This window comes from Chiloscyllium plagiosum, unplaced genomic scaffold (assembly GCF_037043375.1).
Source record: "Chiloscyllium plagiosum isolate Xiang-an unplaced genomic scaffold, Cpla_swu_hap1 HiC_scaffold_24, whole genome shotgun sequence".
Classification (NCBI taxonomy): domain Eukaryota; kingdom Metazoa; phylum Chordata; class Chondrichthyes; order Orectolobiformes; family Hemiscylliidae; genus Chiloscyllium; species Chiloscyllium plagiosum.
Window position 1 is genome coordinate 59,343,298 of NW_028270162.1, and position 19,805 is coordinate 59,363,102.

General features: G+C 46.8%; 1 protein-coding gene across 1 annotated transcript in view; it reads right to left on the minus strand.

Moving 5' to 3' along the window:
* Positions 1-19,805, minus strand: part of LOC148145765 (glutathione S-transferase theta-1-like) — a 45,359-nt gene that overhangs the window by 5,874 nt on the left and 19,680 nt on the right. The window lies entirely within an intron of this gene.

The window sequence follows — 19,805 nt, forward strand, 5'->3', positions numbered from 1 at the left end:
AATCCCCAAAGAACACCCCCCTGTAATCCCCAAACACCATCCCCCTGTAATCCCCAATAACCATCCCCCTGTAATCCCCAAACACCATCCCCCTGTAATAACCAATAACCATCCCCCTGTAATCCCCAATAACCATCCCCATGTAATCCTCAAAAAACATCCCCCTGTAATCCTCAAACACCATCCCCATGTAATCCTCAATAAACATCCCCCTGAAATCTGCACTAAATAATAAACATACCCCTGTAATCCCCAATAAACATTCCCCTGTAATCCCCAATAACCATCCCCCTGTAATCCCCACTAAATATCCCCCTGTAATACCCAATAACCATCCCACTGTAATCCCCAATAACCATCCCCCTGTAATCCCCAATAAACACCCCCTCTAATCTCCAATAAATATCCCCCTGTAATCCCCAATAACTATCCCCCTGAAATCGCAATAACCATTCCCCTGTAATCCCAAATAACCATCGACCTGTAATCCCCAATAACCATCCCCCGTAATTCCCAATAAACACTACCCGTTATCCGCAATAACCTGCCCCCTGTAATCCCCCAATAAACACCACCCCTGTAATCCCCAAAAGACATCCCCCTGTAATCTCCAAAAACCATCCCCCTGTAATCCCCAATAATCATCCCCCTGCAATCCCCAAAAGACCATCCACCTGTAATCCCCAAAAAACATCCCCCTGTAATCTCCAAAAACCATCCCCCTGCAATCCCCAATAATCATTCCCCTGCAATCCCCAAACGCCATCCCAATGTAATCCCCAATAACCATCCCACTGTAATCCCCAATAACCATCCCCCTGCAATCCCCAATAATCATCCCCCTGCCATCCCCAAACGCCATCCCAATGTAATCCTCAATAACCATCCCCCAGCAATCCCCAATAACCATCCCCCTGCAATCCCCAATGAACATCCCCTGAAATCCGCACTAAATAATAAATATCCCCGTTATCCCCAATAAACATTCCCTTGTAATCCCCACCAAATATCCCCCTGTGATCCCCAATAAACATTGCCCTGTAATCCCCAATAAACATTCCCCTGTAATCCCCAATAACCATCCCCCTGTAATCCCCAAACACCATCCCCCTGTAATCCCCAATAACCATCCCCCTGTAATCCCCAGTAAACATCCCCCTGTAATCCTCACTAAACATCCCCCTGTAATCCACAATAAACATTCCCCTGTAATCCCCAATAAATATCCACCTGTAATACCCACTAAACACCCCCCATAATCGCCAAAATCCATCCCCCTGTAATCCCCAATAACTATCCCCCTGAAATCCCCAAAAACTATCCCCCTGAAATCGCAATAACCATCCCCTTGTAATCCCCAATATACATCCCCCTGTAATCCCCAAAACACCATCCCCGTGTAATCCCCAATAAACATCCCCATGTAATCCCAATAACTATAACCCTGTAATTCCCCAAAACCATCCCCTTGTAAACCCCAATAACCATCCCACTTTAATCCCCAATAATCATCCCTCTGTAATCCCAATAACCATCCCCTGTAATCCCAATAAGGATCCCCCTGTAATCCCCATAAACTTCCCCCTGTAATCCCCAACACACACCCCCCACTGTCATCCCCAATAAACATCCCCCTGTAGTCCCAATAACTATCCCCCTATAATCCCCAATAATTTTCCCCTGTAATCACCAATAAACAACCCCTAATAATCCCCAATACACATATCCCTGTAATCCACAATAACCATCCCTCTGTCGTCCCCAATAAACATCCCCCTGTAATCCCCAATGAACATCCCCCTGTAATCCCCAATACATAGTCCCCTGTAATCCCAATAAACATCCCCCTGTAATCCCCAATAAACATCCCCCTGTAATCCCCAATACATAGTCTGCTGTAATCCCAATAAACATCCCCCTGTAATCCCCAATAAACATCCCCCTGTAATCCCCAATAGACACCCCCATAATCTCCAATAACCATCTCCCTGTAATCCCCAATAACCATCACCCTGTATTCCCCAATAAACACCCCCTGTAATCCCCAATAACCATCCCCCTGTCATCCCCAATAAACACCCCCTGTAATCCCCAATAACCATTCCCCTGTCATCCCCAATAAACACTCCCTGTAATCCCCAATAAACATTCCCCTGTAATCCCCAATAAACACCCCCCTGTAATCCCAAATAAACACCCCCGGTAATCCCCAATAACCATCCCCCTGTAATCCCCAATAACTATCCCCATGTAATACCCAATAACCATCCCCCTGTAATCCCCAATAAACATCCCCTGTAATCCCCAATAAACATTCCCCTGTAATCCTCAATAACCATCCCCCGATAATCCCCAATAACCATCCCCCTGTAATCGCCAATAACTATCCCCATGTAATCCCCAATAACCATCCCGCTGTATTCCCCAATAAACATCCCCTGTAATCCCCATTAACCATCCCCCTGCAATCCTCAATAAACATCGCCATGTAATCCCCAAAACACCATCCCCGTGTAGTCCCCAATAAACATCCCCATGTAATCCCCAATAACCATTTCCCTGTAATCCCCAAAAAACCATCCACCTGTAATCCCCAAAAAACATCCCCCTGTAATCCCCAAACAACATCCCCATGTAATCCCCAAACATCATCCCCATGTAATCCCCAATAACCATCCCCCTATAATCCCCAATAAACATCCCCCTGAAATCCGCACTAAATCATAAATATCCCCATTATCCCCAATAAACATTCCCCTGTAATCCCCATCAAATATCCCCCTGTGATCCCCAATAAACATTCCCCTGTAATCCCCAATAAACATTCCGCTGTAATCCCCAAACACCATCCCCCTGTAATCCCCAAACACCATCCCCATGTAATCCCCAATAAACATTCCCCTGTAATCCCCACTAAATATCCCCTTGTAATCCCAATAAACACCCCGCTGTAATCCCCACTAAATATCCCCCTGTAATCCCCAATAAACATTCCCCTGTAATCCCCAATAAACATCCCCCTGTAATCCCCAATAAACACACCCCATAATCCCCAATAACCATACCCCTATAATCCCCAGTAAATAAACACCCCCTCTAATCTCCAATTAATATCCCCCTGTAATCCCCAATAAATATCCACCTGTAAAACCCAATAAACTCCCCCCTGTAATCGCCAAAAACCAGCCCCTGTAATCCCCAATAACTAACCCCCTGAAATCGCAATACCCCTCCCCCTGTAATCCCCAATATACATCTCCCTGTAATCCCCAAACACCATCCCCGTGTAATCCCCAATAAACATCCCCATGTAATCCCAATAACTATACCTCTGTAATCCCCCAAAACCATCCCCTTGTAAACCCCAATAACCATCCCACTTTAATCCCCAATAATCATCCCCCTGTAATCCCAATAACCATGCCCCTGTAATTCCAATAACCATCCCCCTGCAATCCACAAACACCATCCCCATGTAATCCCCAAACACCATCCCCATGTAATCCTCAATAACCATCCCCCTGTAATCCCCAATAAACATTCCCCTGAAATCCGCACTAAATAATAAACATCCCCCTGTTATCCCCAATAAACATACCCCTGTAATCCCCACTAATTATCCCCCTGTATTCCCCACCAAATATCCCCCTGTGATCCCCAATAAACATACCCCTGTAAACCCCAACAAACATTCCCCGGTCATCCCCAATAACCACGCCCCTGTAATCCCCAATAACCACGCCCCTGTAATCCCCAATAATCATCCCCCTGTAATCCCCAATATACATCCCCCTGTAATCCCCAAAACACCATCCCCGTGTAATCCCCAATAAACATCCCCATGTAATCCCAATAGCTGTAACCCTGTAATTCCCCAAAACCATCCCCTTGTAAACCCCAATAACCATCCCACTTTAATCCCCAATAATCATCCCTCTGTAATCCCAATAACCATCCCCCTGTAATCCCCATAAACTTCCCCCTGTAATCCCCAACACACACCCCCCACTGTCATCCCCAATAAACATCCCCCTGTAGTCCCAATAACTATCCCCCTATAATCCCCAATAATTTTCCCCTGTAATCACCAATAAACAACCCCTAATAATCCCCAATAAACATATCCCTGTAATCCACAATAACCATCCCTCTGTAATCCCCAATAAACATATCCCTGTAATCCACAATAACCATCCCTCTGTAATCACCAATATACATCCCCCTGTAATCCCCAATAACCACCCCCCTGTAATCCCCAATAACCATCCCCCTGTCGTCCCCAATAAACATCCCCCTGTAATCCCCAATGAACATACCCCTGTAATCCCCAATACATAGTCCCCTGTAATCCCAATAAACATCCCCCTGTAATCCCCAATAAACATCCCCCTGTAATCCCCCATAGACACTCCAATAATCCCCAATAACCATCTCCCTGTAATCCCCAATAACCATCTCCCTGTATTCCCCAATAAACACCCCCTGTAATCCCCAATAACCATCCCCCTGTCGTCCCCAATAAACACCCCCTGTAATCCCCAATAACCATTCCCCTGTCATCCCCAATAAACACTCCCTGTAATCCCCAATAAACACCCCCCTGTAATCAACAATAAACACCTCCGGTAATCCCCAATAACCATCCCCCTGTAATCGCCAATAACTATCCCCATGTAATACCCAATAACCATCCCCCTGTAGTCCCCAGTAAACATCCCCCTGTAATCCCCAAACACCATCCCCCTGTAATCCCCAATACATAGTCCCCTGTAATCCCAATAAACATCCCCCTGTAATCCCCAGTAAACATCCCCCTGTAATCCCCAATAAACATCCCCCTGTAATCCCCAATAGACACCCCCATAATCTCCAATAACCATCTCCCTGTAATCCCCAATAACCATCACCCTGTATTCCCCAATAAACACCCCCTGTAATCCCCAATAACCATCCCCCTGTCATCCCCAATAAACACCCCCTGTAATCCCCAATAACCATTCCCCTGTCATCCCCAATAAACACTCCCTGTAATCCCCAATAAACATTCCCCTGTAATCCCCAATAAACACCCCCCTGTAATCCCCAATAAACACCCCCGGTAATCCCCAATAACCATCCCCCTGTAATCGCCAATAACTATCCCCATGTAATACCCAATAACCATCCCCCTGTAATCCCCAATAAACATCCCCTGTAATCCCCAATAAATATTCCCCTGTAATCCTCAATAACCATCGCCCGATAATCCCCAATAACCATCCCACTGTAATCCCAATTAACATCCCCCTGAAATCCACAATAAACATCCCCCTGCAATCCCCAATAACCATCCCGCTGTATTCCCCAATAAACATCCCCTGTAATCCCCATTAACCATCCCCCTGCAATCCTCAATAAACATCCCCATGTAATCCCCAAAACACCATCCCCGTGTAGTCCCCAATAAACATCCCCATGTAATCCCCAATAACCATTTCCCTGTAATCCCCAAAAAACCATCCACCTGTAATCCCCAAAAAACATCCCCCTGTAATCCCCAAACAACATCCCCATGTAATCCCCAATAACCATCCCCCTATAATCCCCAATAACCATCCCCCTGAAATCCGCACTAAATCATAAATATCCCCATTATCCCCAATAAACATTCCCCTGTAATCCCCATCAAATATCCCCCTGTGATCCCCAATAAACATTCCCCTGTAATCCCCAATAAACATTCCGCTGTAATCCCCAAACACCATCCCCCTGTAATCCCCAAACACCATCCCCATGTAATCCCCAATAAACATTCCCCTGTAATCCCCACTAAATATCCCCTTGTAATCCCCAATAAACACCCCGCTGTAATCCCCACTAAATATCCCCCTGTAATCCCCAATATACATCCCCCTGTAATCCCCAATAAACATCCCCCTGTAATCCCCAATAAACACACCCCATAATCCCCAATAACCATACCCCTATAATCCCCAGTAAATAAACACCCACTCTAATCTCCAATAAATATCCCCCTGTAATCCCCAATAAATATCCACCTGTAAAACCCAATAAACTCCCCCCTGTAATCGCCAAAAACCAGCCCCTGTAATCCCCAATAACTATCCCCCTGAAATCGCAATACCCCTCCCCCTGTAATCCCCAATATACATCTCCCTGTAATCCCCAAACACCATCCCCGTGTAATCCCCAATAAACATCCCCATGTAATCCCAATAACTATACCTCTGTAATCCCCCAAAACCATCCCCTTGTAAACCCCAATAACCATGCCACTTTAATCCCCAATAATCATCCCCCTGTAATCCCAATAACCATGCCCCTGTAATTCCAATAACCATCCCCCTGCAATCCCCAAACACCATCCCCATGTAATCCCCAAACACCATCCCCATGTAATCCTCAATAACCATCCCCCTGTAATCCCCAATAACCATCCCCCTGTAATCCCCAGTAAATAATAAACATCCCCCTGTTATCCCCAATAAACATACCCCTGTAATCCCCACTAATTATCCCCCTGTATTCCCCACCAAATATCCCCCTGTGATCCCCAATAAACATAACCCTGTAAACCCCAATAAACATTCCCCTGTAATCCCCAATAACCACGCCCCTGTAATCCCCAATAACCACGCCCCTGTAATCCCCAACAATCATCCCCCTGTAATCCCCAATATACATCCCCCTGTAATCCCCAAAACACCATCCCCGTGTAATCCCCAAAAAACATCCCCATGTAATCCCAATAACTATAACCCTGTAATTCCCCAAAACCATCCCCTTGTAAACCCCAATAACCATCCCACTTTAATCCCCAATAATCATCCCTCTGTAATCCCAATAACCATCCCCCTGTAATCCCCATAAACTTCCCCCTGTAATCCCCAACACACACCCCCCACTGTCATCCCCAATAAACATCCCCCTGTAGTCCCAATAACTATCCCCCTATAATCCCCAATAATTTTCCCCTGTAATCACCAATAAACAACCCCTAATAATCCCCAATAAACATATCCCTGTAATCCACAATAACCATCCCTCTGTAATCCCCAATAAACATATCCCTGTAATCCACAATAACCATCCCTCTGTAATCCCCAATATACATCCCCCTGTAATCCCCAATAACCATCCCCCTGTCGTCCCCAATAAACATCCCCCTGTAATCCCCAATGAACATCCCCCTGTAATCCCCAATACATAGTCCCCTGTAATCCCAATACACATCCCCCTGTAATCCCCAATAAACATCCCCCTGTAATCCCCCATAGACACTCCAATAATCCCCAATAACCATCTCCCTGTAATCTCCAATAACCATCTCCCTGTATTCCCCAATAAACACCCCCTGTAATCCCCAATAACCATCCCCCTGTCGTCCCCAATAAACACCCCCTGTAATCCCCAATAACCATTCCCCTGTCATCCCCAATAAACACTCCCTGTAATCCCCAATAAACACCCCCCTGTAATCCCCAATAAACACCTCCGGTATTCCCCAATAACCATCCCCCTGTAATCGCCAATAACTATCCCCATGTAATACCCAATAAACATCCCCCTGTAATCCCCAATAAACATCCCCCTGTAATCCCAATAAACATCCCCCTGTAATCCCCAATAGACACCCCCATAATCTCCAATAACCATCTCCCTGTAATCCCCAATAACCATCGCCCTATATTCCCCAATAAACACCCCCTGTAATCCCCAATAACCATCCCCCTGTCATCCCCAATAAACACCCCCTGTAATCCCCAATAACCATTCCCCTGTCATCCCCAATAAACACCCCCTGTAATCCCCAATAAACATCCCCCTGTAATCCCCAATAACCATCCCCCTGTCGTCCCCAATAAACATCCCCCTGTAATCCCCAATGAACATCCCCCTGTAATCCCCAATACATAGTCCCCTGTAATCCCCAATAACCATCCCCCTGTAATCCCCAATAACCATCACGCTGTATTCCCCAATAAACACCCCCTGTAATCCCCTATTCCCCTCCCCCTGTAACCCGCATTACCTACACCCCTGTAATCCCCAATAAACATCCCCTGTTATCCCCAATAAACATCCCCTGTAATCCCCAATATACATCCCCCTGTAATCCCCAATAAACATCTCCCTGTAATCCCCAATAACCCTCCCCCTGTAATCCCCAATAACCATGCCACTTTAATCCCCAATAATCATCCCCCTGTAATCCCAATAACCATGCCCCTGTAATTCCAATAACCATCCCCCTGCAATCCCCAAACACCATCCCCATGTAATCCCCAAACACCATCCCCATGTAATCCTCAATAACCATCCCCCTGTAATCCCCAATAACCATCCCCCTGTAATCCCCAGTAAATAATAAACATCCCCCTGTTATCCCCAATAAACATACCCCTGTAATCCCCACTAATTATCCCCCTGTATTCCCCACCAAATATCCCCCTGTGATCCCCAATAAACATAACCCTGTAAACCCCAATAAATATTCCCCTGTAATCCCCAATAACCACGCCCCTGTAATCCCCAATAACCACGCCCCTGTAATCCCCAACAATCATCCCCCTGTAATCCCCAATATACATCCCCCTGTAATCCCCAAAACACCATCCCCGTGTAATCCCCAAAAAACATCCCCATGTAATCCCAATAACTATAACCCTGTAATTCCCCAAAACCATCCCCTTGTAAACCCCAATAACCATCCCACTTTAATCCCCAATAATCATCCCTCTGTAATCCCAATAACCATCCCCCTGTAATCCCCATAAACTTCCCCCTGTAATCCCCAACACACACCCCCCACTGTCATCCCCAATAAACATCCCCCTGTAGTCCCAATAACTATCCCCCTATAATCCCCAATAATTTTCCCCTGTAATCACCAATAAACAACCCCTAATAATCCCCAATAAACATATCCCTGTAATCCACAATAACCATCCCTCTGTAATCCCCAATAAACATATCCCTGTAATCCACAATAACCATCCCTCTGTAATCCCCAATATACATCCCCCTGTAATCCCCAATAACCATCCCCCTGTCGTCCCCAATAAACATCCCCCTGTAATCCCCAATGAACATCCCCCTGTAATCCCCAATGAACATCCCCCTGTAATCCCCAATACATAGTCCCCTGTAATCCCAATAAACATCCCCCTGTAATCCCCAATAAACATCCCCCTGTAATCCCCCATAGACACTCCAATAATCCCCAATAACCATCTCCCTGTAATCTCCAATAACCATCTCCCTGTATTCCCCAATAAACACCCCCTGTAATCCCCAATAACCATCCCCCTGTCGTCCCCAATAAACACCCCCTGTAATCCCCAATAACCATTCCCCTGTCATCCCCAATAAACACTCCCTGTAATCCCCAATAAACACCCCCCTGTAATCCCCAATAAACACCTCCGGTAATCCCCAATAACCATCCCCCTGTAATCGCCAATAACTATCCCCATGTAATACCCAATAACCATCCCCCTGTAGTCCCCAGTAAACATCCCCCTGTAATCCCCAAACACCATCCCCCTGTAATCCACAATACATAGTCCCCTGTAATCCCAATAAACATCCCCCTGTAATCCCCAATAAACATCCCCCTGTAATCCCCAATAGACACCCCCATAATCTCCAATAACCATCTCCCTGTAATCCCCAATAACCATCGCCCTATATTCCCCAATAAACACCCCCTGTAATCCCCAATAACCATCCCCCTGTCATCCCCAATAAACACCCCCTGTAATCCCCAATAACCATTCCCCTGTCATCCCCAATAAACACCCCCTGTAATCCCCAATAACCATCCCCTGTAATCCCCAATAACCATCCCCCTGTCGTCCCCAATAAACATCCCCCTGTAATCCCCAATGAACATCCCCCTGTAATCCCCAATACATAGTCCCCTGTAATCCCCAATAACCATCCCCCTGTAATCCCCAATAACCATCACGCTGTATTCCCCAATAAACACCCCCTGTAATCCCCTATTCCCCTCCCCCTGTAACCCGCATTACCTACACCCCTGTAATCCCCAATAAACATCCCCTGTTATCCCCAATAAACATCCCCTGTAATCCCCAATATACATCCCCCTGTAATCCCCAATAAACATCTCCCTGTAATCCCCAATAACCCTCCCCCTGTAATCCCCAATAACCATGCCCCTGTAATCCTCAATAAACATCCCCCTGTAATCCCCAATAACCATCCCCCTGTAATCCCCCATAAACATCCCTCTGGAATCCCCAATACCCCTCCCCCTGTAATCCCCAATAACCATGCCCCTGTAATCCCCAATATACATCCCCCTGTAATCCCCAATAAACATCCCCCCGTAATCCCCAATAAACATACCCCTGTAATCCCCAATAACCATCCCCCTATAATCCCCAATAACCATCCCCCTGTAATCCCCAATAACCATCACCCTATAATCCCCAATAACCATCCCTCTGTAATCCCCAATATACATCCCCCTGTAAACCACAATAACCATCCCCCTGTAATCCCCAAACACCATCCCCCTGTAATCCCCAAACACCATCCCCCTGTAATCCCCAAACACCATCCCCCTGTAATCCCCAATAAACATCCCCCTGTATTTCCCGGATGAACATCCCCCTGTAGTCCCCAATACATAGCCCCCTGTAATCCCCAATAGACATCCCCATAATCCCCAATAACCATTCTCCTATAATACCCAACAAACACCCCCTGTAATCCCCAATAAACATTCCCCTGTAATCCCCAATAAACACCCCCTGTATTCCCCAATAAACACCCCCGGTAATCCCCAATAACCATACCCCTGTCATCCCCAATAAACACCCCCTGTCATCCCCAATAACCATCCCGCTGTCATCCCCAATAAACACCCCCTGTCATCCCCAATAACCATCCCCCTGTCATCCCCAATAAACACTCCCTGTAATCCCCAATAAACATTCCCCTGTAATCCCCAATAAACACCCCCCTGTAATCCCCAATAAACACCCCCGGTAATCCCCAATAACCATCCCCCTGTAATCGCCAATAACTATCCCCCTGTAATACCCAATAACCATCCCCCTGTAATCCCCAATAAACATCCCCTGTAATCCCCAATAAACATTCCCCTGTAATCCTCAATAACCATCCCCCGATAATCCCCAATAACCATCCCCCTGTAATCCCAATTAACATCCCCCTGAAAACGACAATAAACATCCGCCTGTAATCCCCAATAACCATCCCGCTGTATTCCCCAATAAACATCCTCTGTAATCCCCATTAACCATCCCCTGCAATCCCAATAAACATCCCCATGTAATCCCCAAAACACCATCCACCTGTAATCCCCAAAAAACATCCCCCAGTAAGTCCCCAAACACCATCCCCTGCAATCCCCAAACACCATCCCCATGTAATCCTCAAACACCATCCCCATGTAATCCCCAATAACCATCCCCCTGTAATCCCCAATAACCATCACCCTGTATTCCCCAATAAACACCCCCTGTAATCCCCTATACCCCTCCCCCTGTAATCCGCAATACCTACACCCCTGTAATCCCCAATAAACATCCCCTGTTATCCCCAATAAACATCCCCTGTAATCCCCAATAAAAATCCCCCTGTAATCCCCAATAAACATCCCCTGTAATCCCCGATAAACATCCCCTGTAATCCCCAATATACATCCCCCTGTAATCCCCAATAAACATCCCCCTGTAATCCCCAATAACCATCCCACTGCAATCCACATTAACCATCCCCTGCAATCCCAAATAAACATCCCCCTGTAATCCCCAATAAACATCCCCTGTAATCCCCAATAAATTCTCCCCCTGGAATCCCCAATAACCTTCCCCCTGTAATCCCCAATAACCATCCTCCTGTAATCCCCGAATAAACATCCCCTATAATCCCCAATAACCACCCCCCTGAAATCCCCAATAACTATCCCCCTGTAATCCCCAATAAACACTCCCCCTGTAATCCCCAATATCCATTCCCCTGAAATACCCAATAACCATTCCCCTGTAATCCCAATTAACATCCCCCTGTAATCCCCAATAAACAACCCCGTTATCCCCAAAAAGCAACCCCCTGTGATCCCCAATAACCAACCCCCTGTGATCCCCAATAACCATCCCCCTGTAATCCCAATTAACATCCCCTGTAATCCACAATAAACATCCCCCTGTAATTCCCAATAAATTCTCCCCCTGGAATCCCCAATAAACACTCCCCCTGTAATCCCCAATATCCATTCCCCTGAAATACCCAATAACCATCCCCCTGTAATCCCAATTAACATCCCCCTGTAACCCACAATAAACATCCCCCTGTAATTCCATATAAATTCTCCCCCTGGAATCCCCAATAACCTTCCCCCTGTAATCCCCAATAACCATCCTCCTGTAATCCCCGAATAAACATCCCCTGTAATCCCCAATAAATTCTCCCCCTGGAATCCCCAATAACCTTCCCCCTGCAATCCCCAATAACGATCCCCCTGCAGTCCCCAATTAACATCCCCCTGTAATCCCCAAAAAACCATTCCCCTGTAATCCCCAATAAACATCTCCCTGTAATCCCCAATAACCATCCCCCTGTAATCCCCAATAACCATCCCACTGCAATCCACAATAGCCATCCCCATGTAATCCCCAATAAACACACCCCCTGCAATCCCAAATAAACATCCCCCTGCAATCGGGGAGAAAGTGAGGACTGCAGTTGCTGGAGATCAGAGCTGGAAAAGCGCAGCAGGTCAGGCAGCATCCAAGAAACAGGAGAATCGACGTTTCGGGCATAAGCCCTTCTTCAGGATTCCTGAAGAAGGGTTTATGCCCGAAACGTCGATTCTCCTGTTCCTTGAATCCCCCTGCAATCCCCAATAACAATCCCCCTGTAATTCCCAATTAACCATCCCCCTGTAATCCCCAATAAAAACCTCCCTGTGATCCTCAATAAACATCCCCCTGTAATCCCCAGTAAACATCCCCCTGGAATCCCCAATAAACATCCCGCAGTAATGCCCAATAAATATCCCCCTGTAATACCAATAACCACCCCCCTGTAATTCCCAATAACCATCACCCTGTAATCCCCGAATAAACATCCCCCATAATCCCCAATAAACATCTCCCTGTAATCCCCAATAACACTCCTCCTGTAATCCTCAATAACCATGTCCCTGTAATCCTCAATAAACATCCTCCTGTAATCCCCAATAACCATCCCCCTGTAATCCCCCATAAACATCCCTCTGGAATCCCCAATACCCCTCCCGCTGTAATCCCCAATAACCATGCCCCTGTAATCCCCAATAAACATCCCCTGTTATCCCCAAAAAAACATCCCCTGTAATCCCCAATATACATCCCCCTGTAATCCCCAATAAACATCCCCTGTAATCCCCGATAACCATCCTCCTGTAAACCCCAATATACATCCCCCTGTAATCCCCAATAAACATCCCCCTGTAATCCCCAATAACCATCCCACTGCAATCCACATTAACCATCCCACTGCAATCCCAAATAAACATCCCCCTGTAATCCCCAATAAACATCCCCTGTAATCCCCAAAAAATTCTCCCCCTGGAATCCCCAATAACCTTCCCCCTGTTATCCCCAATAACCATCCTCCTGTAATCCCCGAATAAACATCCCCCTATAATCCCCAATAACCACCCCCCTGTAATCCCCAATAAACACTCCACCTGTTACCCCAATATCTATTCCCCTGAAATACCCAATAACCATCCCCCTGTAATCCCCAATAAACATCCCCCTGTAATCCCCAATAACCATCCCCCTGCAATCCCAAATAAACATCCCCCTGCAATCCCCAATATCGATCCCCCTGCAGTCCCCAATTAACATCCCCCTGTAATCCCCAAAAACCTTCCCCTGTAATCCCCAATAAACAACCCCGTTATCCCCAAAAAGCAACCCCCTATGATCCCCAATAACCAACCCCCTGTGATCCCCAATAACCATCCCCCTGTAATCCCAATTAACATCCCCCTGTAATCCCCAATAACCATCCCCCTGCAATCCCAAATAAACATCCCCCTGCAATCCCCAATAAACATCTCCCTGTAATCCCCAATAACCATCCCCCTGTAATCCCCAATAACCATCCCACTGCAATCCACAATAACCATCCCCATGTAATCCCCAATAACCATCCTCCTGTAATCCCCGAATAAACATCCCCCTATAATCCCCAATGACCACCCCCCTGTAATCCCCAATAACTGTCCCCCTGTAATCCCCAATAAGCACTCCCCCTGTAATCCCCAATAAACAACCCAGTTATCCCCAAAAAGCAACCCCCTGTGATCGCCAATAACCAACCCCCTGTGATCCCCAATAACCATCCCCCTGTAATCCCAATTAACATCCCCCTGTAATCCACAATAAACATCCCCCTGTAATTCCCAATAAATTCTCCCCCTGGAATCCCCAATAACCTTCCCCCTGTAATCCCCAATAACCATCCTCCTGTAATCCCCGAATAAACATCCCCTGTAATCCCCAATAAATTCTCCCCCTGGAATCCCCAATAACCTTCCCCCTGTAATCCCCAATAACCATCCTCCTGTAAACCCCAATAAACATCCCCCTGTAATCCCCAATAAACATCCTACTGTAATCCCAAATAAACATCCACCTGTAATCCCCAATAAACATCCCCCTGTAATCCCCAATAAACATCCCCTGTAATCCCCAAAAAATTCTCCCCCTGGAATCCCCAATAACCTTCCCCCTGTTATCTCCAATAACCATCCTCCTGTAATCCCCGAATAAACATCCCCCTATAATCCCCAATAACCACCCCCCTGTAATCCCCAATAAACACTCCCCCTGTTACCCCAATATCTATTCCCCTGAAATACCCAATAACCATCCCCCTGTAATCCCCAATAAACATCCCCCTGTAATCCCCAATAACCATCCCCCTGCAATCCCAAATAAACATCCCCCTGCAATCCCCAATATCGATCCCCCTGCAGTCCCCAATTAACATCCCCCTGTAATCCCCAATAACCATCCTCCTGTAATCCCCGAATAAACATCCCCCTGTAATCCCCAATAACCACCCCCCTGTAATCCCCAATAAACACTCCCCCTGTAATCCCCAAACACCATCCCCCTGTGATCCCCAATAACCATCCCCCTGTAATCCCAATTAACATCCCCCTGTAATCCCCAATAACCATCCCCCTGCAATCCCAAATAAACATCCCCCTGCAATCCCCAATAAACATCTCCCTGTAATCCCCAATACCCATCCCCCTGTAATCCCCAATAACCATCCCACTGCAATCCACAATAACCATCCCCATGTAATCCCCAATAACCATCCTCCTGTAATCCCCGAATAAACATCCCCCGATAATCCCCAATAACCACCCCCCTGTAATCCCCAATAACTGTCCCCCTGTAATCCCCAATAACCATCCCACTGCAATCCACAATAACCATCCCCATGTAATCCCCAATAACCATCCACCTGTAATCCCCAATAAACATCCCCCTGTAATCCCAATAACCATCCCCCTGTACTCCCCAATAAACATCCCCTGTAATCCCCAATAAATTCTCCCCCTGGAATCCCCAACAACCTTCCCCCTGTAATCCCCAATAACCATCCTCCTGTAATCCCCGAATAAACATCCCCCTGTAATCCCCAATAACCACCCCCCTGTAATCCCCAATAACTGTCCCCCTGTAATCCCCAATAAACACTCCCCCTGTAATCCCCAATAAACAACCCAGTTATCCCCAAAAAGAAACCCCCTGTGATCCCCAATAACCAACCCCCTGTGATCCCCAATAACCATCCCCCTGTAATCCACAATAAACATCCCCCTGTAATTCCCAATAAATTCTCCCCCTGGAATCCCCAATAACCTTCCCCCTGTAATCCCCAATAACCATCCTCCTGTAATCCCCGAATAAACATCCCCTGTAATCCCCAATAAATTCTCCCCCTGGAATCCCCAATAACCTTCCCCCTGTAATCCCCAATAACCATCCTCCTGTAAACCCCAATAAACATCCCCCTGTAATCCCCAATAAACATCCTACTGTAATCCCAAATAAACATCCACCTGTAATCCCCAATAAACATCCCCCTGTAATCCCAATAACCATCCCCCTGTACTCCCCAATAAACATCCCCTGTAATCCCAAATAAATTCTTCCCCTGGAATTCCCAATAACCTTCCCCCTGTAATCCCCAATAACCATCCTCCTGTAATCCCCGAATATATGTCCCCCTGTAATCCCCAATAACCACCGCCCTGTAATCCCCAATAAACACTCCCCCTGTAATCCCCAATATCCATTCCCCTGAAATACCCAATAACCATGCCCCTGTAATCCCCAATAAACATCCCCCTGTAATCCCCAATAACCATCCCCCTGCAATCCCAAATAAACATTCCCCTGTAATCCCCAATAACCATCCCCCTGTAATCCCCAATAACCATCCCACTGCAATCCACAATAACCATCCCCATGTAATTCCCAATAAACACTCCCCCTGCAATCCCAAATAAACATCCCCCTGCAATCGGGGAGAAAGTGAGGACTGCAGATGCTGGAGATCAGAGCTGGAAAAGCGCAGCAGGTCAGGCAGTATCCAAGGAACAGGAGAATCGACGTTTCGGGCATAAGCCCTTCTTCTGGATTCCTGAAGAAGGGTTTATGCCCGAAACGTCGATTCTCCTGTTCCTTGAATCCCCCTGCAATCCCCAATAACAATCCCCCTGTAATTCCCAATTAACCATCCCCCTGTAATCCCCAATAAAACCCTCACTGTGATCCTCAATAAACATCCCCCTGTAATCCCCAGTAAACATCCCCCTGGAATCCCCAATAAACATCCCGCAGTAATGCCCAATAAATATCCCCCTGTAATCCCAATAACCATCCCCCTGTAATCCCCAATAACCATCACCCTGTAATCCCCGAATAAACATCCCCCATAATCCCCAATAAACATCTCCCTGTAATCCCCAATAGCCCTCCCCCTGTAATCCCCAATAACCATGCCCCTGTAATCCTCAATAAACATCCCCCTGTAATCCCCAATAACCATCCCTCTGTAATCCCCCATAAACATCCCTCTGGAATCCCCAATACCCCTCCCCCTGTAATCCCCAATAACCATGCCCCTGTAATCCCCAATATACATCCCCCTGTAACCCCCAATAAACATCCCCCCGTAATCCCCAATAAACATACCCCTGTAATCCCCAATAACCATCCCCCTATAATCCCCAATAACCATCCCCCTGTAATCCCCAATAACCATCCCCCTATAATCCCCAATAACCATCCCTCTGTAATCCCCAATATACATCCCCCTGTAAACCCCAATAACCATCCCCCTGTAATCCCCAAACACCATCTCCCTGTAATCCCCAAACACCATCCCCCTGTAATCCCCAATAAACATCCCCCTGTATTTCCCGGATGAATATCCCCCTGTAATCCCCAATACATAGTCCCCTGTAATCCCCAATAGACATCCCCATAATCCCCAATAACCATTCTCCTATAATACCCAACAAACACCCCCTGTAATCCCCAATAAACATTCCCCTGTAATCCCCAATAAACACCCCCTGTATTCCCCAATAAACACCCCCGGTAATCCCCAATAACCATCACCCTGTCATCCCCAATAAACACCCCCTGTCATCCCCAATAACCATCCCGCTGTCATCCCCAATAAACACTCCCTGTAATCCCCAATAAACATTCCCCTGAAATCCCCAATAAACACCCCCCTGTAATCCCCAATAAACACCCCCGGTAATCCCCAATAAACATCCCCTGTAATCCACGATAAACATCCCCTGTAATCCCCAATATACATCCCCCTGTAATCCCCAATAAACATCCCCCTGTAATCCCCAATAACCATCCCACTGCAATCCACATTAACCATCCCCCTGCAATCCCAAATAAACATCCCCCTGTAATCCCCAATAAACATCCCCTGTAATCCCCAATAAATTCTCCCCCTGGAATCCCCAATAACCTTCCCCCTGTAATCCCCAATAACCATCCTCCTGTAATCCCCGAATAAACATCCCCTATAATCCCCAATAACCACCCCCCTGAAATCCCCAATAACTATCCCCCTGTAATCCCCAATAAACACTCCCCCTGTAATCCCCAATATCCATTCCCCTGAAATACCCAATAACCATTCCCCTGTAATCCCAATTAACATCCCCCTGTAATCCCCAATAAACAACCCCGTTATCCCCAAAAAGCAATCCCCTGTGATCCCCAATAACCAACCCCCTGTGATCCCCAATAACCATCCCCCTGTAATCCCAATTAACATCCCCCTGTAACCCACAATAAACATCCCCCTGTAATTCCATACAAATTCTCCCCCTGGAATCCCCAATAACCTTCCCCCTGTAATCCCCAATAACCATCCTCCTGTAATCCCCGAATAAACATCCCCTGTAATCCCCAATAAATTCTCCCCCTGGAATCCCCAATAACCTTCCCCCTGCAATCCCCAATAACGATCCCCCTGCAGTCCCCAATTAACATCCCCCTGTAATCCCCAAAAACCATTCCCCTGTAATCCCCAATAAACATCTCCCTGTAATCCCCAATAACCATCCCCCTGTAATCCCCAATAACCATCCCACTGCAATCCACAATAGCCATTCCCATGTAATCCCCAATAAACACACCCCCTGCAATCCCAAATAAACATCCCCCTGCAATCGGGGAGAAAGTGAGGACTGCAGTTGCTGGAGATCAGAGCTGGAAAAGCGCAGCAGGTCAGGCAGCATCCAAGAAACAGGAGAATCGACGTTTCGGGCATAAGCCCTTCTTCAGGATTCCTGAAGAAGGGTTTATGCCCGAAACGTCGATTCTCCTGTTCCTTGAATCCCCCTGCAATCCCCAATAACAATCCCCCTGTAATTCCCAATTAACCATCCCCCTGTAATCCCCAATAAAAACCTCCCTGTGATCCTCAATAAACATCCCCCTGTAATCCCCAGTAAACATCCCCCTGGAATCCCCAATAAACATCCCGCAGTAATGCCCAATAAATATCCCCCTGTAATACCAATAACCACCCCCCTGTAATTCCCAATAACCATCACCCTGTAATCCCCAATAGACATCCCCATAATCCCCAATAACCATTCTCCTATAATACCCAACAAACACCCCCTGTAATCCCCAATAAACATTCCCCTGTAATCCCCAATAAACACCCCCTGTATTCCCCAATAAACACCCCCGGTAATCCCCAATAACCATCCCCCTGTCATCCCCAATAAACACCCCCTGTCATCCCCAATAACCATCCCCCTGTCATCCCCAATAAACACCCCATGTCATCCCCAATAACCATCCCCCTGTCATCCCCAATAAACACTCCCTGTAATCCCCAATAAACATTCCCCTGTAATCCCCAATAAACACCCCCCTGTAATCCCCAATAAACACCCCCGGTAATCCCCAATAACCATCCCCCTGTAATCGCCAATAACTATCCCCATGTAATACCCAATAACCATCCCCCTGTAATCCTCAATAAACATCCCCTGTAATCCCCAATAAACATTCCCCTGTAATCCTCAATAACCATCCCCCGATAATCCCCAATAACCATCCCCCTGTAATCCCAATTAACATCCCCCTGAAAACGACAATAAACATCCGCCTGTAATCACCAATAACCATCCCGCTGTATTCCCCAATAACCATCCCGCTGTATTCCCCAATACACATCCTCTG